This window comes from Macrosteles quadrilineatus, unplaced genomic scaffold (genome assembly GCF_028750875.1).
Source record: "Macrosteles quadrilineatus isolate MER2022 unplaced genomic scaffold, UCM_ALF_1.0 Scaffold_7__1_contigs__length_78375512, whole genome shotgun sequence".
Taxonomy (NCBI): Eukaryota; Metazoa; Arthropoda; class Insecta; order Hemiptera; family Cicadellidae; genus Macrosteles; species Macrosteles quadrilineatus.
Genome location: NW_026542600.1, coordinates 3,611,544 through 3,624,413, shown reverse-complemented (window position 1 = coordinate 3,624,413; position 12,870 = coordinate 3,611,544). Strand labels below are relative to the sequence as shown.

The 12,870-nt window shown below is 35.2% G+C and overlaps 1 protein-coding gene across 1 annotated transcript in view; it reads left to right on the top strand.

Moving 5' to 3' along the window:
• The window catches only part of LOC128997751 (flotillin-2), a 309,529-nt gene that overhangs the window by 181,602 nt on the left and 115,057 nt on the right, over positions 1-12,870 (top strand). The gene's annotated exons all lie outside the window — the stretch shown is intronic.

The window sequence follows — 12,870 nt, the reverse complement described above, 5'->3', positions numbered from 1 at the left end:
CCCAGGTGAAACGTGACGTCACGAAATCTGCCAAATAACCAATATGAGAGCCGTGTCCGCGACTGGAATATTATCTCCCCCCTAGCAAAATGTGATGCTATGTAATTGTAATTTAATTTGAGTAATTCCGTTGGATAACAGAAAAGGCATGTGGGGAATATCACACAGAATTTTGAAATGTTACAGCAAGTTTGGTTGGTTAGGTTAGGTTAGTTTAGAATAGTTTGACAACGAAACTTGGGGGTAGTTGTCCGGGGGCAGTCTTCCGGTGACCCAATCAATCAGTTAAATACCTTAACATCCATTTTATTAATTTTTATGTAGATCATGAGGTGTCTGGCCTTTCTTCAGAAAACAAATTTTTACATTAAAACATTTATTTCCTCGTTTCAGCGGAGATAAACATTTTTGATATTTTAAATTAACAAATAGTATTTTAAATAAAAAATTATTTTTAGTTAAAAACTGGAAAATATATTAAAAAAATGTTAGATTTGACTCCTAAAAATATAGCTTTTCACTTTTATTTAACCAGTCCATACATTCAAACTTTAAACATTGATTCTCACAGTATGCTACCAGTTTGTTGTTTTATTAATACAATCATATTTAAGACCCAGTTTTGTTAGCTAATCGAAAAAAAAACTCAAAAGTAAATTATAGTGTTCTAAAACTGGAACTCTGTTAAACTATTCAACTGAAAATTTTAGAAAAATATTCTTTAATGTATTTACTATTGTGTACATTTTTGGATTGTTCGGACGCCTGACGGATATGTTTGAGGTTAGAAAATACCGTTTTTGTTATTTATAAATGATTATGTTTATATTTTGAGTAATGTTTGTAACAATCAACAAGATGGACTATGATAATTTGATAGAATATAGGGATAATTTAAAATTTTTGACTGTAACATCACTGTAAATATTAGGGACGGAAGACTGACTGAAACCAATTGACGGAAAGTTGACTGAGAAATTTCGGATGCAACTGAGACTAAACTGTGACTAGACTGTAACGGAACTGTGACTGGAATCTGAAGGTGACGGAACTGGAACTGTGAATCGACCTTAATGTAATCATTGTTGTTTGTCTCCAATACTTCGATGTTTGTCTCCTTTCAGAAAACGGATTTCTACCCTTACACATTGCATGGATGTATTAATTTTCTAATAATTATTGATTTTTCAAATGGATATAGATTCATCTCGGTGCATAGTTTCCTCTACATAAACATTCGCCCGGATGTAGTTGGTCCGGCTGGGGATGTGTGACAGAATGGAGATAAGGAGAGATCGAAGCAGTGAACGTACAACGAGGTCGATGGCGGAGTTAGATTGCTAATCGGAGAGAACACCAGTGGAAGAGGAATCGTTTGTGGGTCAGACTTGCCACCATTCCTGGAGATTTAGATAATCAGAAGTAGAACGAAATTGTCTAACAATCGTGTAAATCGATAATTTTCCTACTATATCCGTAACGTACGTAGTTATGTTGTGAAGTTACTACTTGTATTCGCATAATAGAGTGATTTGCTTATTACGGGATTGTACATCTTCTTCGGACATTTAGACGTATGGGTGTAAACTGGATCAAATGCATTTTAGGACACAACTGGTAGATTTAAATTTGAAAATTGAATGTTCGTTCACTAAGACACGCGATTCAGTTGTCAGGGTGATTTGATCTTGTATTATATCCTATATCTAGAGAATTGGCTCTTGAATTCTTGCCATCAAACATTTTACACTAAATCCTAAATCAAGAATTATGGATCAACAATCTTGAGTGATAGTTTATGTATTCAGGGCCAATATTTGGTTCTGGTACTTAAATATTTAATTTATGTTTATGAATGGTTAATGATTATTTGATGTTAAATTATAATCCTTAGGGATAAGTCATTAGAACAATGCAACTGCACTCATGTCTAGTCTCTAAATCCACTTCCTGAGTTGTGTATTTCCGCCACATTACTGACACGCGAGTGTCGCCTGCTTACACATGTTACTCGACGCCTCTAGTGTCACTACTCACTGCCACATCACTTCAACTCATGTCAAAATACTAAAACTCTGTTTAAAGGAAAATTGATTGGGTCTGTGTGTAATACGTTCCAAGCTCTATGATGTACGATGATAACAACGAACCCGTAATTTTTCACTGATTTTCCACAAACCCGATCTTTCTGCAACAGATACACCACAAACCATTGTTCTGGCACATATAACCAACAAACCCTTGATCCTGTCACGGATAATCCACAATTCCTGCCCATGGCACAGATAATCCCACAAACCCCTAATCCTGGCAAGGATAATCCACAAACCCCAAGTTCTGTCATAGATAATCCACAAACTCCTGCCCTTGGCACAGATAATCCACAAACCCCTGCCCATGGCACAGATAATCCCACAAACCCCTGCCCATGGCACAGATAATCCACAAACCCCTAATCCTGGCAAGGATAATCCACAAACCCCAAGTTCTGTCATAGATAATCCACAAACTCCTGCCCTTGGCACAGATAAACAACAAACCCCTGCCCATGGCTCAGATAATCCCACAAACCCCTGTCCATGGCACAGATAATCCGCAAACCCCTAATCCTGGCAATGATAATCCACAAACCCCAAGTTCTGTCATAGATAATCCACAAACTCCTGCCCTTGGCACAGATAATCCACAAACCCCTGCCCTTGGCACAAATAATCCCACAAACCCCTAATCCTGGCAAGGATAATCCACAAACCTCAAGTTCTGTCATAGATAATACACAAACCCCTGTCCTTGGCACAGATAACCAACAAACTCCTGGTTCTGGCATGGATAGTCCACAAACCCCTGCCCTTGGCACATATAATCCACAAACTCCAAGTCCTAGCACTGATCACCCAAAGGCCCGCCGCCTGAGCACGCGGGCACGATGGGGCTACTTTCTTTTTAATGCTGAGACGTTTCATAACAAATGCTTTCACTGTTGCGGCTATGGCGCGGACAAGGTTAACCGGCGACATTAGTAACCACTTTCATCCCATGACACCCTTTAACCCGCTTACGCTAAGGCACAGTCGAGCCGCGCTACTGTGTAAATGATGCGCTCGTGTCACGGTGTTGGCATCATGCGTCCTCCAATGTTTTCAGAAGTAAAAGTTTTAAGATTTGTATGAGAACAGGAAATATACCAGTCTATTTGAGAAAAATTTAAACAGAAAATGGCAACGAACCAATTCTGAAATTGGACAGCTTCATGTACGATTTTCCTTTCACATTCGAGGGAATTGCTTGATACTCAGGAGGAAACTTCGCAGTCATCTCCTTGATTCCTCGCACAATGTTCCCAGCTCTATTTAGAGGTATGGGAGTTTCAAGTGTGGTTTTACATCAATTCATAATGTTATGGAACGGATTCACGGCTAAATGTTTAATTACCGGCCCAAAACTCGGGATCCTACAACCTCTTCCTCGTCAACAGCTGCGACAGGTTGCCCGTAACTCGACTGGCTTCAAAACCTCTGTTTCGTAAAACAATAGCTCTCAAAGTTCCTACCTTATTTGATACCGAAGAGGACTCAAGGCCTACACCAGTGACAGTAGGATCTATAAACTGAAAAAATAAACAAAATGCATGTCTCGATCATTAACAGATTCATCAGTTACAAGAGTGTTGTTAGATACTTCATACCGTGCGATGCTTAGCTATTGGCTACATAAACGTCTAGGACTGCATACTGTGATGCTCTCAAGATATCACATCCTCGGAAGTGGAAGTGGAAGCATGAGCGTGACCTGTGTACGTGACGTCACTTAGCACCACGACGTCTACTCGTCTACGTGATCTTAGTCACGACCTCGACAACCGTGGGAATATATACAAACTGTGTCGTATTGGAGTGTAAATTTGACTATGCAATCAAAGTATACGGTATTTGAAATAATATTGAATGAACTCAACGGTAAATATTGCATAACTCTTTACAGATCATGTGTTTCGTTAGGTTTCAATTTTAAATTGAAGCTGTTATTAGATAGGAACTATTTGATTAATTAAGATCAATATGGTAAAATAATTTTGCCAGATTTACGAATAGCGTAGTTGCAGTCGTCTGCTGGAGGGAAAATATATTTCATGATTTCAACTATCTCTTCCAACACTTATTTTGCCCTGATATCCTTGCGCTCTAATAAAGGTCCAATATTTAACGTCTTGTTTGTTATACAAGTACAGCAATTCACATGGTTGTAATGAAGTCTTGTAGGTAAAACCTAGTTGGAATTCAAAACAAGTGCCTAAGTTAATCGTGTAAACATGATTTAAGGCTTTAAAATCTTAAATTACGCGTATAAAGTTATTTCTCCGTGGTTATCCAGTAAATGTTTAAACTCGGGTTTAGATTATGTTGGATGTTGGTTGCTTCCTTTGACAAGAAGGTCGAAGGAAAAACAGTGACAGCACTCTTTGATAATGTGCTCCATGATTAAGACTTCGCCACACTTATACAGGGTGAATCAGACCACCCGTGCACAACGGTTTGGCCAAACAAGCGTTAATAAGGAACCAATTTTATTGCAAATCCGTCATTTAATTTTTTTTATGGGTTACAATTTTATAATGTCACTTTAGGCACTCTACTACAATGTTGGGATCATTAAAAGTACAACTATGTGTCAGAAAAGTAATTTAAATAATTAAAAACACGTCGAAAATCCTAGTCATTTTATAAGTAGGGCGTTTTTTAAGGTGAACGAGTGCGATTTGCGAAAAATGCCTATGAGTCTCTTGTAGAAAATGTTATTCCTGACTTTGAACATTCTTTCAAATCTTTGATAGCTCTTGCTGTTTTCGAGCTATAGCCGAAAAAAGGTGTTTAAAAAAAGGATTTAAGGGATTTTTTGGAAGGGAGGGGGGTTGTAATTTTAAAATGTAACTTTTTTGTATTTTCTGGGTACCTCCACAAAAATTTCAGATCCCTAGCTATTCCAGAAGTTGGTAAACTTATTTACCTTATCAGTTAGTCAGTGATTCACAAGCTAAAACAGTTATTCCGTTAAAGTATGTGCACTGGTGGTCTGATTCACACTGTATATTCACCCTGTATGTCTCCATTTGAACTTGTCCAATAATTATATCTACCAACCCCAGTGCGGAAACTGTTTAGTATAAACTACTGTTTGCAAAGAAGTAAGGGCAGTCGTAACCTTCGCTTCAACCACTGTTGCAGCTGTGTTCAGACCGAACCTTGAAGAGGCATAACTAAGTCCAACCCGACTTGGACGAAAAGTTGGTTTCCTTCAGCTGTTGCCACATGAAAGGGGGTTTATGTGACCTCAATCGACTAACTTTCTGAGGTAGAGAGCTTTGGGGTTGTACGAATCTTTTTATACTCTTTGTACTGTAGAGCGATATAGCAAAGAGCCGGTAAAGAGAGAGAGGTTTACTACAAGAGTTCCACTAATCGCTCTCACGAACGTAAACACTTCAACAAAACGTACGGCAGACAATGGAGTAACCTGGTAGCTTTGTGTAACCAACTGAGTTAATGTTCAATGTTAGTTCTGGATCGTTAGCTGCCTTTAAGTGGCTCTCAAACTTGAGTGAACATGTGAAGTGGTTCCCAGGTACTTTAGATGGTCAGATTAACGTATACAATCGTGTACTATTTTTAGATTAGGATCGGCCAACCTAGTACAGGTGAAAAACAAGAATCTCTGTTTAATACGGGGTTGTGTATCGTTTCTAGGTTCATATTGTTTATGTTTAAAGCGTTGTACGTTAGTTTTTCAACTGGTCAGATTTCCTTGTGATTTGGACCTATCGCCGACCCTTGTATGAGATACGGTCTTTGAAATACCTAAAAGTACTTTCCCTGTCAAGCAAAGTCACCCCCTTTTCCCTGAAATCGATGTCTGTAGTGAAGAAGGGACAGAATTTGAGGTACGGAATCATAATATCTTACTCTTACTCTCAGCGCCATGCATATCTAAGAAGATATTTGGCCGCACCAACAAAGCCTCTCCATCTTGCTCTATCCTCTGCATCCTCCTCAGTTGCTCCTAGTTGCTCCATGTCTTTCTTTACTTGGCTCCACCATTTTTGTTTTGGCCTTCCTCTCGGTCGCCTTCCTTCGGGATTTCTTAGTAAAACTAATTTTGCTCCTCTTTTCGTAAAACATGTCCAGCCCATCTAACTCTTCTACACTTAAATTCACACACCACATCTGGATCTCTGTAGAGTTCTCTCAGTTCTCTGTTGTGTCTCTTCCTCCATTCACCACCTTCATAAATTGGTCCATAGATTGTTCTTAAAATCTTATTTTCAAATGTGATTAACTTCTTTTCTTCTTTTTTATTTGGTTTCCATGTTTCAGCTCCGTATAATAATACTGGGCTTATTATTGTCTTGTAAATTCTAACTTTGGTGTTTTTAGACAGTAACTTAGAGGAAATCAGTATGTTGCAAGCGTAGAAACATCTGTTTGCCAGATTTAGTCTATTTTCAATTTCCTTTTCTTCTTTGTTTTCCCTGGATGAGATAACCCCTAAGTACTTAAAATGTTCTACTTTTTCAAATTTATGTTCATCTACCTGCAGTGGGTGATGGGCTATACCTTGAAATCTTGAAAACGGAATCATAATATGAACTTACAAAAATGTATCTTTTCAAAACATTGTGAGATGTCGTTAGATCAATCTATGTAAGTAGCAGAGGTATACCAAACCTTTACTTGATGAAGGTAGTAAGTATAACTATAACTTAAGTATAACTTTTAGTATAACTAAAACCAGCAAGTCCAATAGGTATGCTTAATTTATAATATAAAAATTCTATTATGGATCAATACTTTCTAACAGCTGTTAACAAACGCTTAGAAGTGTTGCTTTATGGCTATGTGGCAATCTTTTTTAGGCTGTTGTGGTTCTTTTCCGGTTTATTTTCCGATTTTCGATATGAAAAAAATCTACGCATTTCACCTATTCTCACTAAATTTTGGAAAACTTTAAATGGGTACTTTTTAATTTTTCCCAATCTTTGTAGTTTTAGATATTGTATTACCATTATATGGCAACGAAATAAAATTCATGTGTAAGAATATGTCTGTTCAGATTTTTTTCTTATTTTACATAATATCATAAACAAATCAAAATAAAATACAAAACACTTTGTAGTATTGTATTTGGAATTAACATGATGCATTCATACATGCAAACAGTACAATTATTTAATATTATACAACCATTATCATCTCTAAAGTATAATTTTACAAATTCTCGCCAGTGCCAGTATACCAATATGGTTTGGAGCATTTTATAGTCGCCTGCAAGTCCAGTCCGCTATGAGCAGAACAGTAGTGTATCACTCCGCGCGTTAACACATAAGCAGGCGTCGCCGTAGTAGAGACTGACTGATTAACTCAGCTGATGGTTAAAAATGAATAATTAAATTGTTCTTAAGATTCCATGAAAGCTAACGGCCATCTTGGATTTGCCCACCATAAGAGGAATGTTAATTTCATAACAGCATAGTTTTACTCATATCAACACGGGTAACGGAAAAATGTGGTTCAAGGATTGAAAGAGAAGTAAAATGTGCAATGATTCTAACTTCAACTAATCAGCTGTTCAGGCCAATTGAATTATTGAGTGGTGTAATTAGTGTTTGGTACATTGTTTCGTTGCATCACTGTCAGTGGCAATGTGAGGTTATAAACGAAAACATAACGTCTCTTAAAAGTTATGATTAATGATTTTTTAAGTTTAATTACTAACACACTGTCGTAGGTAAAGTATTGTACGCAACTCGCGTTAATAGTGTTAACGACACTCGTAGAAGTTTTTAAGGCACTTGCCAAAGCCCATACCTAAAATTTTCTACTCGTGTCGTTAACACCATCTTTAACGCTATCGTTGCGTAAACAACTATTACGTTTTCAAATGTAGTATTACTTTAGTAACTCATCACTTTAATATCTTCTTAATATTCAATGAATACTACAAAATCGATTGTTTGCGAATTTGTAACTTACTTGTATTGTAATTATTAAAATACTGTAATGATGTTTAAAGCCAAGTATTGTACGCAACTCGCGTTAATAGTGTTAACGACACTCGTAGAAGTTTTTAAGGCACTCGCCAAAGCTCATACCTTAAATTTTCTACTCGTGTCGTTAACACCATCTTCAACGCTATCGTTGCGTAAACAACTATTACGTTTTCAAATGTAGTATTACTTTAGCAACTCATCACTTTAATATCTTCTTAATATTCAATGAATACTACAAAATCGATGGTTTGCGAATTTGTAACTTACTTGTATTGTAATTATTAAAATACTGTAATGCTGTTTAAAGTCACATATTTGTATTCATGCCATCGCACGCAAACTGAATTCATAAAGTTAAATTGATAAACTGAATTTAAATTACTAAGTATTTTACTTCAACAAATGAATTAAGATGACGTGCTGAAAGTGGCTCTATACCCTCCGTAGTGTATGGTGTTTTGAGATGTCTAAGGCGGCGTAATTAATTTGTAATGTCACACGTTGACTTTTTCAATGTTTTTAGGAAGGTTCCAGTTTTGAGTTCTCCCCTCCACTACTTAGTTCTGCTTTCACAGCAGCTCCAGCAATTATTTTAATACTCGCTCCTTAACTGACACTCCTTATGTAACTCGGATTCCATTTAGGGTTTGCTCGGTTTACAGTTGGACTTCCCATGTGACATATACCTGTCTGGTCTTGTCTTTGTTGAACTCAGTACTAACTGCCTTGGGTCAGATTGGAACGAGTTTGTCGGTGAAATTAAATTAAATGAATTGGTGTTTATTGCCGTTAAACTAAAAAATATCTCAGCATCAGACACACTTTTTGGAATATCATTTATGAATATGAAAAATAATAAGGGACCTAAAATTAAACCCTGGGGTACACCTGCTTTTACCAATTTGACATTAGGGCTACATTTCGTCAATATCCCACAACGGTCTGACGACGTCCAGCTAAAGGAGCGAAACCATTTGTTGGCCACCCCTCTAACACAAATCTCTTCGTTTATCTAAAAGAATTTTATGAGGAACCATGTCAAATGCCTTTCGAAGATCAAAGAAAATACCTGATGCTGATTCTCCTTTATCCAATGATTCAACTATTTTATTGGTTAAAGTAAACATTGCATCCACCGTGGATTTATTCTTAACAGTGTAACGTGATATGGTCGATAGTTAAGCGTTAGTCAGGGGAAAAGAGAATTTCATCTGTAGGTCATAGATAATGCAATAAATATTGAGATACTTCTGTGGCTTATTGCAAGGAAAATTAGTGACTATTGGGATCCTACTCTAGCTGTGTTAACTAAATTTGTTTTAACGAAATTCCCATATAGATAATAAGCTATTACCGTGGGTCTCGTGGACCACATGATGACTTGGTAAGACCTGGACTTGAGACCGATTGACTTTTTCGTTTTGAGGTCCCCAGAGGCCAAAAACACCCTCCGTTTAAATTCATATATACACATATATATCTAGTTAGCGCGATAACTAGAGCAAAAATTATCGGATTTTTATGAAATTTGGTACCAACGTGTAAACCTACATTTATTCGAACGAGTTCGCGAACCAGCATGATTGGACTATGGGAACGGGGGTTCATGGGGGGTTCTATGGGGTAAAAATAGGTTTTCCCCATTTTTGACTCTAAAACACACAATTTTTTAATTTCTCTCCAAACCATTGTAGAGCTTAAAAAATAAATAATTTTGTATATTGGAGCGTTGTTGTATGCCTAACGGTAACGGAGATAGTAAAAATATATTTAATTTAAAATTCCCATGTTATTCTTATACTCGCACAAGCAAACAACTGAATATTTATTATAAACTGTTGTAGTTTGCTTATTTATGGATATATCTTCATCAAATTTTGGCATTTTATTTATTACATATTAAGCTGTCAACGTCTCAATAAGAAACACACCTCACTACAGTCCCTGTAGTAGCAAACCTAAGTACTCATTAAAATTTATATTATTTAAATAGGAAATAAATCTGACACTTTTAAGGAAATATTTTGGTATAAATTCAGCCAGGTAAATGGAAATTCCCTCAGTCTGCAGGTTTGCTGCGATGGGGGTATTTAACTAATATTGAAAGCTTTCAGTTTTAACCATGCAGCGTGAATTTCCTGATATTTGGTACGCGTAGCCAACGCCTTCAATTGCACAGACGCTAGTAGAGATACAACACAGCGAGGCGGGCATTTAAACGTTTACCTGGTCTATCGCTGCCTTCGCTTATCGTTGTTTAAATGCCCGTTATCGCGCATTCCTTTCTATTTAATTTTTAAATCTCCCAACGTGGTATTTAATTTGTCATAGTGGTTCATTGTTCCCAACGATCACATAAGACCAATTTGGTCTTATGTGATCGTTGATTGTTCCTGACTTGAGCTAGCTGTATAGTTCGGGTTTCTTCTGTTGTGTTCTGTCTGTGACAAGCTTTGCAAACAAATAAATACCATACAAAGTAATATAAATATTGATACTAAAATTGCTAAGTTTACCCTTGAGTATATAACGTAAAATGTAGTAAAATAAGATTATAAATAAATTCTATATAATTGATGTTATCAATAATTTTAGATAATTCTTGCTTTGTCAAATTAATCAGTATAGGTTTGTAAAATAACTGTATATCTGAAACATTAAAATGATAGTATTAATAGTATAATATAGTGAAAGTAATTGCAATGTAACTTTAGTGACTATTTAAAAAATCATATCATATACGTTTAATCTGTTTTCGTCTTTACTTGAGTGGTTAGTTATAGATGAAGATTGTCCTAAAGATTATATTTATAGTGTTCACAAACTAAGCGCATTTTAACCTAAATATCAATAATACCCTCGCCACAGCAAACCTATCGACTAAGCGAATTTCCATTTGTCTGAATTGATTTTCAATTAAATCTATTTAAATAACATTAGTTTTAACGAGTACCTAGGTTTTCTGCTACAAGGAAACTAATAAAGTGTGTTTTGGTAAAATGTTATAGTTGTAATGTAATAGTTTAGTATAAAATAAATAAATTTGCCAAGTTTTAACAAAATATATCCATAAACAAGCAAACTACAACATTTTACAATATTCTCCATAAGGAAAACATGGGAATTTGTAATTAACAATTTTTTCAATTTTATCAGTTACCAATAATCGTACAAAAACACTTTGATATGCGAAATTGTTTGTTTTTAAGCTCTTTAAAAAGGTCTAGAGAGAAATTGGTAAATTTCGTGTTTTGTTGTCTTTGTAAAGTAAAATTATTTTTATAATGAGTGTACAAAAGTGATTTACAACCCATTTAAATCAAAAATATTAATTCTTAATACATAATGTAAACTCCCGTATAAACCAATGACAGGTCCAGAATATAGTCAGCTGATTAGCAATGTTGTCTCTCTCTCTCTCACTCAACAGCTGATGATCTTGTAGCGACACGCATGCACGAGCATTGTTGCGATGAACTCATCATTGATGTTTGGTTATTATGAATGACTGTTTGGTTTTGTCTGTGTATTGTGTTGGTTTCAATTCCTAGTTCAATAATATTTTCAGCAAAAAATGTTCAAGGTGGGAAACTATCATATAGTTATTTAGTATTTAATGAATGATTATTATTTATTATAAATCAAGGTTTGCATGGAGGACAACCATTATTTTTTAATGAGAATGCTAGCGATAAAGTTATTGATAGTAAAACGATATCAATAAACTGAATAATAATTTTGTACATGTATCTTTGGTAGAGTTAGTTTTTTGTTGCACCAATAAATTTATATTTAACATTAAAATTATTGTTGAAATGAAGTATTTTGAAGGAATTTAACGATTTTTTACTTTTATTTACCAAAGGTTTTACTCTCAAACGATACAAATGGTCGCAAGTCCTTACTGTAGTTGTAATGAGGATATGTTACATCGTTTGGTACGCAAACATAGGGTCTACATTCCGAATGATAAAACACTGTTTTAGGTTTGTCGTCAGATAGAAGAGAGTAGTTAAGACATTGAAAACTACATATGAATACCTTTAAAAATTAAACTTTGTATATATGTACAACTTTGCATATGACAACAACTTTCAACTTTTCATATGAGCAAGGGTGGTTTTGTGTTTAATAATTGTTGTATTTACGGCATTTACATTACATTTCAATCCCACCTTTACACTAACTTACTGGTAAACAGTCGTACTTATACTTATTTCTGATATAAATTGTATTTTTCAGGTATGAAAGTATTTTGAGTACTTTACAATACGCAACTGAAGTAATTGATGAAGACACATCCAAGTAAGATAGTTTACATTATATAAAGAATTTTTCTCTAGGGGTGTAGCTATTAGTAGTATGTTTGGTAAGACTAAAACCTGGGACCACTATACTTTTTCGTTTTTCGATTGAGTTCACAAGCCGACTTAGAATTAGGGTGTTTCAGCAGGAGGAGGATTGTAAAAAAAAACTTTTTATCATATTTTCTTTTAAAACTACTTCACAGATTTGGCTTACAAATATTAACTTAGTTTGTAGTCTAAATACTAGTGTGTTCATACTTTTCCATCATCATATTTTGTCATTTAGAAAGTTGGGAAATACTCAAACCTATACCTTTCTTTAATATAATTTATTTTTTATCTGTATTACCATAGACTAAGGAAACAACAGTTTTTTTACCTTAGTCCATGTTATTACCTAGTTAAAATTTGAGTGAGTAATGATTTCTTCGTTATGTTAACTGTTGACTTCTTACCAGTTGAGGTACCAGTTTATTTTGTAATTTTGATGATCATATGATTATTATAATGTTATTACATTAT